At 41.8% G+C, this 13401-nt stretch overlaps 1 protein-coding gene across 2 annotated transcripts in view; it reads right to left on the reverse strand.

Annotated features, from left to right (window-relative positions):
• PTPN1 (protein tyrosine phosphatase non-receptor type 1) overlaps positions 1-13401 on the reverse strand; it is a 71738-nt gene that overhangs the window by 37525 nt on the left and 20812 nt on the right. Inside the window, exon 1 of one of the 2 annotated variants that reach the window (XM_030825426.1) lies at positions 4905-6212. The exons of the other annotated variant lie outside the window; for it this stretch is intronic. The gene's annotated coding sequence lies outside the window, so the exon portion shown is untranslated. Of the gene's footprint in view, positions 1-4904; positions 6213-13401 lie in introns of those variants that run through there. 2 annotated transcript variants of the gene reach the window in all.

Raw genomic sequence — 13401 nt, forward strand, 5'->3', positions numbered from 1 at the left:
TTTTTAAATGCTGAGAACCACAAAACCATTCCTGTAAGAGAACAGTCTAAAAAATTAAATCTACTTTCACTTCTGTTTTGTTTACCTTCTGCTTTCCATAATGACAGCTTAAGAACTTCAGGCCCTGGGCTTCTGGCTGTTTGCCGGAGGACAGTGGTACAGTTGACTAAGGACATATGTAGTTGGCAGACATCTGAAAGTGGAAGGCTCACAGCTTTCCTCACCGGGAATCAGACTATCAATCACCAGCTTCTGCCCTCCATGGTCCCAGGGAGAAAGGTATCACAGGAACCCACATGATACTCCTACCCTGAAGTATGGAGGACCATCCTCACAAAACTGGGATGACACTTTGGTGTACAATTTGGCGTGTGAATGGGAGGAAAATAGAACATCAAAATGAAACTGGCTTTGGTTAAGAATTTCTTTTGTATTCCAAGAGTGGCACAAGATTCTGCTACCAGAACCAAGGAAAAGGCATATGTATTATTATCAACCAAATGAGTTTATAAAGTACTTTCTAGATGTAGTGTACTTTTCTACATACCATCTGAGGGGTAAGGATGAAGAAGGAACAAAGAATAAAATATAACCAATGCCTAAAATTTTTTGAAGTGAGAGTGCTTCAGTGAAGCCACAACAATAAAAAGACAATCTGGGGAAGAGAGGAAGCAGGCAACCAAGCTCCTCTGTGTGGCTTTCCAAAGAACTCCCCATATGCATTAAGAAAGCAAGGTTCAGATTCAATGCATTAATCCCTTCAATTCATCCAAATATCGACTGAGCATCAACTATGTGGCAGGCACTAAGCATATGAAGATTAACAAGAAAGACAAAAGTCCTGCCCTCACAGAAACTGCGCTTCAGGGGGGAAGACAGTCAAACAGATGTCTGAGCTAGGCGCTGTTACATGCAACCCTCACAAATGCTACCATCCCCGCTGCCAACAAGTGTCCCAAACACAAGGGATCTAATCACTTTTTTTCTTCTTCTTCTTTCTTTTCGATACAGGACCTGTCTCACTCTGTCACCTAGACTGGAGTGCAGTGGCACTATAAGGGCTCACTGAAGCCTCGACTTCCAGAGCTCAGGTGATCCTCCCACCTCAGCCTCCTGAGTAGCTGAGACTATAGGCACCACGCACTACGTTCCACCATGCCTGGCTCATTGTTTCTATTTTTTTTGTAGAGATGGGGGCGGTGGGGGGGGGGTCTCGCTATGTTGCCTGGGCTGGTCTTGAACTCCTAGGCTCAAGCGATCTGCCTGCCTTGGCCTCCCAAAGTGCTGGGATTACAGGTGTGAGCCACTGAGCTCAGCCAGACCACTCTTATTAAGGCAGAATGAATCGTTCAAAGGCCACAACCTCTAGCTGCACCTGCATCTTTCTTTTTGCTTCTTCCTGGAGATTAAGAGTTCTGGCACTGAAATGTGCCTAAGAACAATGGTACCAGGCTGTACACATAAAATCACATGCCTCATACATTATGAGCATTTTAAGGATAACTCTGTCTACACACAGATTTCTCATCTTTTTCAGACTAATCCATGAGGAAGATGCAACTCCACTAACATAGTGCTAATTTAGGATGTTGCTGAATAAACAGCAAAGATTTAAAATCATCAGTTCAGTGAGTGCTTACTATTTACTATGCCGAGATGGCTTATGCCTTGTCATGACGTTACAAGAAACAAAACCCATTTTAGTCCACGGCCTGTGGTTTCCTATTGTCTTCCCCACTACGAAGTCATGCAATATTCAGGGTGACTCGAAATTCCTATTCAAGAAAATGTATCTGGGCCAGGTGCAGTGGCTGATGCCTGTAATCCCAATACTTCGGGGGGCTGAGGTAGAAGGATCACTTGAGTTCAGGAGTTTGGGACCAGCCTAGACAACACAGGCAATATAAATAAAATAAATAAAATAAAAAGTAAAGGAAGACTTTGTACCTCTTGATGGGAATCACACTCAGCAACTTGCAGAGAGGTGGGGGAAACCTGTGGCTACTTCTGCTAACAATCTAATGTTATTTTATTTATTAAATAATTACTTTTTGAGACAGAGTCTCACCCAGGCTGGAGTGCAGTGGTGCAATTTATGCTCACTGCAGCCTCTATCTCCTGGGCTCAATCAATTCTCATGCCTTAGCCTTCCAAGTAGCTGGGATTACAGGTGTGTGCCACCACACCCAGCTAATTATTTCTAGTTTTAGTAGAGATGGGGTTTCACTGTGTTGGCCAGGTTAGTCTCGAACTCCTGACCTCAGGTGATCCACCCACCTCAGCCTCCCAAAGTGTGAAAGAGATAAATACCCCAGCTCCTTGCTTCTCAGGTATGGCAATGTGCAGGCATGGCCCTCACAGTCTCTCAGACGTCCCCAGTGGGTTTGAGCCTGACTGGCCCAGTGGGAACCTGCTCCTTCATGTCCCTTCCCAGACATAGTGATTTCTTTCTTTCTGTCCTTTGCCTTCTAATCTTTTGGAATGTTAGTATTTTTCTTGTTCATATAAGCTCTTTACATATTTTAAAACCATCAACTCTTTATCTTTGTTGGAAATCACTTTTCCAACTTATCTGTTTGCACATTTAAAAAATCAGGCAGGGTATAATGGCTTACGCCTGTAATACCAGCACTTTGGGAGGCCAAGGGAGGAGGATTGCTTGGGCCCGGGAGTTCGAGACCAGCCTGGGCAACATGGTGAAACCTCATCTCTATAAAAATAAAAATAAAACAAGTAGCTGGGTGTGGTGGTACATGTCTGTGGTCCCAGCTACATGGGACGCTGAGGTGGGAGGATCCCTTGAGGCCCAGAGGTCAAGGCTGCAGTTAGCCATGATCAGGCCACCGTACTTCAGCCTGGGCAACAGTGAGATCTTGTTTTAAAAAAAATTAATACTGAAACAATTTAGTCCAGGCACGGTGGCTCATGCCTGTAATCCCAGCACTTTGGGAGGCTGAAGCAGGCGGATCACGAGGTCAGGAGTTTGAGACCAGCCTGGACAACATGGTGAAACCCTGTCTCTATTAAAAATACAAAAATTAGCCAGGAGTGGTGGCCCATGCCTGTAATCCCAGCTACTCGGGAGGCTGAGGCAGGAGAATTGCTTGAATTCAGGAGGTTGTAGTGAGCTGAGATTGCGCCATTGCACTCCAGCCTGGGTGACAGAGTGAGACTCTGTCTCAAAAAAAAAAAAAAAAAAGTTTAAAAGTAGTTTTTAATTTTTATGTATTCCCACCTATTGACCCTTTCCTCTGCAATTTCCTTTATTGCTTCTGAAGTGGAAAGTCTTCTTCTTCAATATGGGAATACCACTTTTTTAAAAAAGCATTTAACGTTAAACCATCAGAGTTTATTTTCCTTCTACTATTTTCAACTATGCCCATTATATTGCCTTTACGTCTCATACTATGCTGAGAATAGGTGTTTCTTCTGGTTTGGTCAGCTTAACACAGTTCTGCTATGCTTGGTGTCTTCTTTGTGTCTGTGTATTTCAGCAGCTCAAAAGGCTGCATCCTCCTCCCTCTCCCGAAATTCAAATAGTAACAAAATGCAGCTGCATCCGGTAGTTCTGATTTCAGAATGAACACATCACTATTTTTCAGAGATAGACAAACTATTGTAATTAGATAGAGTTGGTTTTTAAGAAGATGATGCAGGTTACCTTCATTCTTTGCAACTATTTAGCAAATTAAAGGTCAAGAGGAACACAAGATATCAAAATATAAGGAATTTTAAAAACCTACAACAGTATTTTTGTAGTTAAAATAAATACTGCTCCTTTGTCCTTCTGTAAGGAAAGAATGGGCAGGATGGCTCTGGTATAAACATTTCCCCCTTCCCCCATATTTATGTTGTGTATGAACTTGTAGTAAAATACAAGAAAATATTGAAAACATTACATTGTTTCTGTTTACCATGTTCATAAGCAGATCTTTAAAACAAAGAAAGCATAGCTCTCCATGGCAGTTATCTGACTTCTAAACTCCAGGGGAAGCAAGTTGTATTTTATCAAATATATTTAATTAAGAAGCAATGTTCAGAGTATCTATTTCATATAATAGCCAAAACATAGCAAAATCTCAACAAATTAATATATCTTACCACTTCCTCAACATATTTAGTAAAATGGGATTTTTAAAAAGTGTTCTTATCTCTTTCCTCTCTAGTCACAAGCCTTGGGCAACAGATGCAAGATCTTTTGGTCATCTGCCTTCTTAGAACGGAATACATAAAAAATAAATTGTCCATGCAATGGAAGCAGGCAGTAAACCTTTGCTAATAACATATGATCAATTTTTAGAAGCTTTTGAAGGCTGAGGGATGCCAAATCCTTTCTTAAGAGGGCTTGCTCAATATCTCAAAGCCACAACTAAAACTATATAGGAACCAAAATCCATATACATATTGCTAGAAACAGATCTGGGGTCACTATTATTACATGAATAACTTAGGCCTTATAAACAGCTACTGCAGAGATAATATCCTTTAAAGACATTACACAATTGGCTATACACTCTTCCTCCAAAGCTCATGAAATGACATCTAAGTTAGATTAAGAGGAAAACAAAGCTTTCCCTAGGACCTGCAAAAATCAGGATGAATAAAGAACTTTAGCAACGTTAAATCTAGTCAGATTTTCATGCAACAGCAGTACATAAACTCAGGGGAAAAAAAATCACTATTAGAATGTGCCTTTCCTACTGTGCTAAAAATCAATCTTCGCAAGGTTACTCAAAGCAAACCATATACAATTTCACTAAGATACGTTCATCTTGTGCTCTTGTTTAAGAGGACAAGATAGCTAGAAAGCCAGAATTGTAAAACTCTTTTAAAGTAACTGGTTTTACCCAATCCCCTACGTATATTAAGGCAATATGATGCCAAAGCCAAGTTTTAAGGATCACCTTCAGAGTGAAGACCACGTTGTACTTGCAGCCAATTTTTGTCCTTGCATTTCAAGTTATGCCAAGTGTTGATGGGTCAGGTAGTTATGTCATGGTCCCGGTCCTCAATGAGTTCCCACTGTGGCCACAAATAGTGTTGAGTAGAAAGTACTGATCAAAGGGGAAGTGTATTCTACAGGAAGAAGGGAAAAACATCAAGGTTGGCTAGTAAAAATGAGAGTAGCAAATTTAGGAGTAACTGCAGAGCAGCCACATCTGGTGCAGAGGAAAGAGGAAGCTTCCAGGCACCACTGACCTGCTACCTCTCCTTGCTGACTTTGGTTGGCCTCAATGGGTGGTAATAAATCATATAGCTATGTCCAAGCTGCTTCCCCTAGTCTGTTCCGGCACTGCTGCTTCAAAGGAAACCTCAGCAATGAGGGCCAGGGTGGAGAAAGGACGGCCTTTCTGAGGCTAGAGCAACCTCAGAAGCCTGCTGCTTGTGTCACTCTGTAGGTTCTTGCCAACACACAAAAGGTCAGAAAGGAGAGAGGAAGATCATGCCATACTATGATGACCTGCGACCGGGTCTGGTTTGCCTAGGCTCTTAGAAAGGAACATGGAACACATGTACAACTGTTAAACATCTTGCCACTCTTCATCAAGCCTGGAGAGGCTTCCCAGAAGAGATGACAGATGAGCCGTCCCATACATCTCAAAGGAGCCGACACTCGTAGGTCTAGCTTGGTCATCAGCACAGCACAATTATGCAGACGTTGGGCCCTCCGTAAGGATTTACTGAATGAGTGTGCCAAACCGGTCAGAAAGAAGGAAGGTGAAAGCAGTGGATTTGGATTGAGAAAATAGACATAGCATGATGATGATGATGATGGCAAACAAAACAAGAACCACATAAGAAAGTACCAGTGACCAAGTCAACTTTGAGAACTTTCTCTGTTCTCTCCTTGACCTCCTTAACAGAAGGCTCATGGGGCATTTTCCAGCAGTGAGTAATTTCCTGCTGATATCCAGGGAATGCTGGGTGTTGAGAGAAACATTTCTCGGAAGAATGTGCCTCTTCACCTCTACTTCTCCTGCAGGTCGCACTGTTTTCTGATGTGGTACATTCCTGAGACGGAATGTAGTACATTCTATCTGACACAGAATCTAGGCTCCCCACAGCCTCCTTGCAAACCAGGGACTGAGCAGGTGGATGGCTAGGATATCAAGAAGGTTTTCACATGGAGCCCTGAAACAAGCCAGATAAGAGACCTAGTATAATCCACAGCATTCCCAGTGGCAGGAGGACCCAGTCAAGACACAACAGAACTCTCTGCTGCAAACACTATTCAGACAGGGGTGGCAAGCACTGTCTTCCCAGCTCCCTGTGCCTCGAAGAGCTCACCATGATGATTAGCTCCCTAGAGGCTGGACTCTTGAGTACTTGCAGGCTGATGGGCACCTCTGCTGAACCCTGGACGGTAGCAGCTTATTTCCTGGATATTTTGCCTTTCTACCTGAGTCCAAAGTATAGGTGGTACTCGCTCCTCCGATCCCTGAGTGACATGGTTTGTAATTTTGCCCCCTCCAAATCTCACATTGAAATGTGATCCCCAATGTTAGAAATGGACCTAGTAGGAGGTGTCTGGGTCATGGGGGCAGATCCTTCATGAACGACTTGATGCTGTCCTCATGGTGATGAGTTCTCACTCTATGAGTTCATGTAAGAGCTGGTTGTTTAAAAGAGCCTGGCACCACCCCCTTCTCTCTCATAATTTTTCTGTTAAGTTTAAATTTATGTTTTTAAAATTTTTAATAAGGCCAGGAACGGTGGCTCACGCCTGTAATCCCAGCACTTTGGGAGGCTGAGGCAGGCGGATCACGAGGTCAGGAGTTCAAGACCAGCCTGACCAACATGGAGAAACCCTGTCTCTACTAAAAATACAAAATTTGCCAGGCGTGGTGGCACGTGCCTGTAATCCCAGCTACTCGGGAGGCTGAGGCAGGAGAGTGGCTTAAACCTGGGAGGTGGAGGTTGCAGTGAGCCGAAATCGTGCTGTTGCACTCCAGTCTGGGCAACGAGAGCGAAACTCTGCCTCAAAAAAAAAAAAAAAGAATTGAGAAGAACTTAGAGTGAGCATTAATATTTACTAGTAGGTCTAAGATAGAAGGATGTAAGGGAGACAACACTCTATACCACAGCTATGTCCGAGGCAGGGGCACAGAACAGGACGAGTTTGTGAAAAGTAAAACAATCTTGCTTATTGGTTTTATAGGTAGCAGCTAGGAATACTTCAAATCAGACTCTGGAGGAGGGTGAAAGAAGGGAGAAGAAATGAATATTAGCTAACTTCAACACTGCTCACAAAAGGGAATCACAACAACAGCCAAACACTGAGAAGATGAAGGGCATATAATAAAGATAATAGTATAGAAGCAACTATTAGAAAACACAAATGTTCCTAAATACCAAAAGATTTAATGATTTATAAAATTTCTTCTCATATCATACAAATAACATGTCCAGTGTATATAATACAAAGATATAACGATAACCTAACCAGTGTTCACAGTCTGGCAGTGCCTACTCTTCCCTACTCTTCTCCAAACACACGCAAACGTAAATAGCGAATTCTTACTGCTTGTTTTTACACAGATAGGATCACACTGTACACATGACTCTGACAGTCACACCTAACTAGTTTTTCTTCTCAGGTCCTTGCTGTTTGCTTGTATAGCCCCTTGGCCGTTTTATCTCCTGTTTCTACATTTTTTTCCAGCTGACTTCCTGGTCAGTGTGCTTGTAGCTACCCCATGCAACCTGACAACCAGCTTCTCTTCTGTCCTTTTCATGCTTTCTCAACTCCAAATATTCTAACACAACTTCCTTTTCACATGTCTATTTTTTTTTTTACTTTTTACAACATCCTCAAATCAAAACTCGGGATTGTTTTCTGATTATAAAGGTACTGTGTTTCCATTTAGAAAATTCAAGCAACACTGAAAACCAGGAAGTATAAATCAACTGACCACCTCTGTACCAACCAGGGTGGTGAATATCTTTTCGGTTATTTGTTCCCCAGAGAGGCAGCCAGTGGAGAAAGTTCAACGGCTTATTACCACCTGAGAACAACATCCTCTTAAGATGGAGAGCAAGAGCTCAAAGCCTCCTTTGTTGCTGGTACTTTCCCCAGGTTTATTCTTCTACTTACTCTGCTTAAATTACAGGCCACTTGACATGTACATTACTGTCAGGCCTTTTTCAGACATTGCTGATGCTTCGGTCCATTTTGAACAGCATTCAATGGTTCTCTGTTGGTTAGGTATCATCCAGCATACCTTTCAGCACCCAGGGTAACTATAAACTGGCTAAACCGTATCTAAACAATCAATAGGCTGATAAAGTACAAGCAGATCGGCAATTCTGTTTTCAATCTCATCATTTCTCTTATAGGTAGCTGCTTTCTTAAAACAGGTTTAGAGAAAACATACAAGGGTATGAGGGAGATGTGATTAGGAGAGGGAATGCTTTTTGAGGGCAGAACAAAACAACCTAGAATTGAATCACATTAAAAACAGCTTTACTAGTAAAAGAGTATTGAAAACACAATGCATACACACGTGAATACGAGTAAAACTGGGGAAATATGAATAAGACGAGCAGACTGTATCAATGTCAGTATCATGCTTGTGATACTGTACTGTAGTTCTGCAAAATGTTATGGGCAGTGGATGGGGGAACTAGGCAAAGTGCACATGGGCGCTCTGTTTTATTGTTTAAATTTATTTATTATTATTATTATTTTTGAGATGGAGTCTTGCTCTTGTTGCCCAGGCTAGAGTGGAATGGCACCATCTCGGCTCACTGCAACCTCTGCCTCCAGAGTTCAAACGATTCTTCTGCCTCAGCCTCCCAAGTAGCTGGGATTACAGGCGCCCGCCACCACACCCAGCTAATTTTTGTATTTTTAGTAGAGACGGGGTTTCGCCATGTTGGCCAGGCTGGTCTCAAATTCCTGACCTCATGATCCGCTTGCCTCGGCCTCCCAAAGTGTCAGGATTACAAGCGTGAGCCACTGCGCTTGGCTCTGTATTATTTCTTACAACTGCACAGGAATCTACAATTATGCCAACAACAATTTTAACTAAAATATATGATTGGCAAAATACAGATCAAAATGTTTAGAGTGCTTATAAGTTGCAGTGATAGGAATAAAGAAAAATTTTACTTTTTTTGTTTTCTACAGTAAACATGAAATATAGTATAAAAATAGAAAAATAAGTATTTCTTAACAAGAGGTAAAAAGATACAATCAAGACTTGGGACATGTAAAAAATATTTTATAAAATCTCAAGGAAATATAAGTAAAGGGAATACAGGACTGTTCAACAAATTACAGGATTCTAAATTATTAAAAACATCCTTAAAATTAAAAAAATCTGGGTAAACAAAGGGGAGGGCCTATGTATAGTGGTAAAACATTAACTTAAGAGAATGGTATGTCAGGAGGCGATGTGCTCTAGGGACCAATGTTCTGGCCACATGCCTTCCCTGTGTTCTTTAAAATTGCTAAGCCATTTCTAATCACATCATTCTTTAGGCCTTGCTTAAGTGCCCAAGGACCACTTCAAACAAGCTCAAAGCTCCTTTGTAAACACTTGCATTGCATCTTTTATTTTTCTTTCCCAGCACTCCTCCACAATTAAAATTAATCATTTGTGTGACTGTTTCAGGTTGGTCTTCCTCTTATAACTATAAAAGAGGCCATGGGTACGTGTTTCTGATCAGCACACCGCCTGGCAACTGCAGTCACGGAATACATTTTTAATCAAGTAAGCGCCAACATAAATTATATGAATATACAGATGGCTATCGCACTGCTTTATAGGGAAAAGTAAGACCTTCTGTTCAAGAATAACTGTTAGGTAGGTAGATGACTCTCAAGAGCTGAGTCTTCAGTAAGGCTTTATTTAATTTCACAAACATTTCTGAAGGATTTATGGAGGTATCCCATCTTATGTGGTGATTAAATCCTATAGTTAGATATGAGGTAAAATTTGCACACAATCAAAATTAACCTCAGGAAAACATACCTTAAATTGCCAGCATCTAAGCCTTAGACACTTTAATGCCTAGATTTTAACCTCTTTTCTCTTTTCAACTGACACCTCCCTTTCCCCAGAGGATATCAAGGTGTGGTTTGATATTGGCAATGCGGTATTCAAGGAATTTCTTTCTCTCTTTTTGGGGGTGGGGGATGGGGAGCAGTACATATGGTTTAATTAAGGAAGGCTAAATGTATGCATGACACAAGCCCATAGGGTGACTGAACATTAGGTACTGAGGATACAAAGATGTGAAAGGCAATCCCATGTTCCTATAGGGTTCACATTCTAGCTAAAAAGAAAGTAATGTATAAGCAACCAAATAAAAATATTAATTCATATAAAATGCCTAAGCATTAAAAAGGAAGAGCATGCTGCAAAATCCTATTTTGCCTGTCAGAAGCTAAACACTGTTCTTTCTAGCAGCTTGCTTTCTGTAACCAAATCCTAACTTTCCCCTAGGCAGATGGAGTCCTAAGGCGAATTAGGGCAAAGTTAATGTGATCACAGAGGCAACAGAGAAAGAGTATTCATAATAAAATATTTCCCATACCACAAAAAAGGGGGGATTCAATAGAAAGGACAGCTCAGTGTAGGAAGAGGGAAGCACGCGCTCCACTGAGGCAGGGGCTATGAACAGAATGGTGGGTGGCTCCACAGGCAAAAGACATAGCATCAGTAAAGACAGAATGTGGAGCATGTGCTGCAGGTGTACGGGGCCTGGCCAGGAGATCAAGGGAGTGCCTTTATCCAGACTTGCCTTCAGCACCTGTGTTAGCAATCTGGAGGTAACACCCTCATCAATGGGGAATAGAAGTTTTCAAGAAGGACGGTGATACATCACATGTTCTCCCATGAAAGATACAGCAGAAAGGAAGGACCTGAACCAGCTGAAGGCGACTTTGAAGACCACAGATGAGAAGGGCCTGAACTAAGGCATAGGAAGGAAGTGAAGGAAAGTGTTTCAGACATACATCCCAAGAATAAAATTGGGCCTGTAATCCCAGCACTTTGGGAGGCCAATATAGGAGGACCGCCTGAAGCCAGGAGTTCAAGACCAGCCTGAGCAACGTAGTGAGACTCTGTCTCTACAAAAAATAAAAATAGAAAGTTAGCTGGGCATGGTAGCATGAGCCTGTAGCCCCAGCTACTCCAGAGGCTGACGTGGGAGGATCATTTGAGCCCAGGAATTTGAGGTTACAGTATGCTATGATTGCACCACTGCACTCCAGCCCGGGTGACAAAGCAAGACCACGTCTCTTTAAAAAAAAGGATAAGAATTAAGTTGGAGGACTTGGCAGTCAACTGGATGTCAGAGTAAACTAGAATTGAACATTACTTTAGGTTTTGAGTTAGAGTAACTAAGGAATAGATACAAATATTAACTTATAAACATGCCATTGACTTTATAATTACTCAATGTATTTCTCAATACAGCAAAAGAAAAAAAGCATTACAGTAAAAACAAAAATCAAGCTTACAAGCAGATAAAGCAGTCCTCTACATTACAAAATACACCCTCCAAACAAAAGCAGCAGAAAGCTTACAGAATACATTAGAAAACACATAAAATCCTATGGGTAACTGAATTCTGATATATTTTAAAATAATGTAGCATATTTTCACAGGGTAAAAAAATAGCATAAGTGCTTGAGTGATTTTCTGGCAAAAATAATTAAACGTGTTTCAAGGAACTGCTGGTAAGTCAGAGCAAGAAAATCTAAAGTCTCATTTGGATTAAATTTGCTAAAAGCAGAAAGTGCTATTTAATATGACAGCTTCGGCCGGGTGCAGTGGCTAACACCTGTAATCCCAACACTTTGGGAGGCTGAGGTGGGCAGATCATGAGGTCAAGAGTTCGAAACCAGACTGACCAACATGGTGAAACCCTGTCTCTAATACAAAAATTAGCTGGGCATGGTGGTGCATGCCTGTAATTCCCAGCTACTCAGGAGGCTGAGGCAGGAGAATCGCTTGAACTTGGGAGGCAGAGGTTGCAGTGAGCTGAGATCGCGCCATTGCACTTCAGCCTGGGCAAGAGAGCAAGACTCCATCTCAAAAACAAAAATAAAAAATACGACAGCTTCTACAGCCAACCTGCTCCTCTTCTGTGCTCATAACTATTAAGGAGAAAAAAAAATCACGGAAGCTTCCATCATTCTCTGCCAGAAGGCACTTGTGGAACAATCTGGAGTTCTAGGGAGCAGCCCTGTTCCACCTCCAGCCTCACCTGACCTATCTTCTTGGTTAGAGTGATGCCAGACTGAACCTTTCAGAAGTGGTATATCAAATCTTCCTTTCTGGGGGGGGGGCAAGGGTGCCCCTTTCTGCTGAGAAGTGAAACAGCAGCCACCAAGTTAGGGACAAAAAGCCTCATGTGAACAAGCAAGGGGCCTCCAGCTCTCGACGAGCCAGCTGAAAAGAGCCAGTTGAAAAGAACGGGCTTCTACATGGAAATCCCTTAGTCTGCATCTTCATCGGCTAGCAATCGAATGCTCTTGCATTTCAGCAGCGTTTGGCTGAGGACAGAAATGCGGTACAGGCTGAGTGCATCCAGGCTGGGGGCAGGGGGTGGGGGGGCAGTGTGTAATGTGATGTCTCCCAGAGATGAGAGCTCCCAAGACAAGTTGGAAGCCCTCTGTACAGTTATGTACTGCCATGAAAAGGTCTTATCTGAAAACTAATCTTAAATAAGAAATATAGTCAAGGGAGGCAATGTAAACTCTAGAGGCTGTTATTTTCTGCAACATGATATACAACGGAGAATTAGATGGAAATGCGTGTACAGTTTACAAGATTAGTCATCTGGGATTCTACAACCTCTCATAGCAAAATTAGTATGTAATAACTCTGCCACAACATTTAGATTTAGAAATTCGCTAGAACACCTCAAAAAAAAACTATATATTTATTTCAAAATCAGGAGAATCTGACAGGATATTTAGTTGTAGACCAGAGGCAAAAACCCTGGTCAAAAGCAAAAAAAAAAAAAAAAAAAAAAAGTGGTATTAGAGGAACAAAATGGCAATACCTGCAGACCCCAGGAGAAAACAAAAGGGGATAATGAAGACAGCCAGGCCCAAAAAGTGTTCCTGGAAGCTACTGATCTCCACCCCAGCAATTCCAGCCTAATCCTATTTCTCAGGGCTCTAATCTATGCCCTGCATCCCTGAACCCAGTCTGTACTCCAAAATTCATGGGAATGAAACTCAATTGGAAATGATAAAACCAATTCCAGTGCCAGGATTGCAGGAAAAGGGATCTATGAATACATACCCACCCACACACAGACAGACACACACACACACACACACCCCATCGTCCACATGGAGCCCAGAATGTTTTTTATTCATACGATCATTATTATGTATAATATTAAATACCATACATAGAAATCATTATCATAGTTCTA

Source organism: Nomascus leucogenys, chromosome 13 (genome assembly GCF_006542625.1).
Source record: "Nomascus leucogenys isolate Asia chromosome 13, Asia_NLE_v1, whole genome shotgun sequence".
Lineage (NCBI taxonomy): Eukaryota > Metazoa > Chordata > Mammalia > Primates > Hylobatidae > Nomascus > Nomascus leucogenys.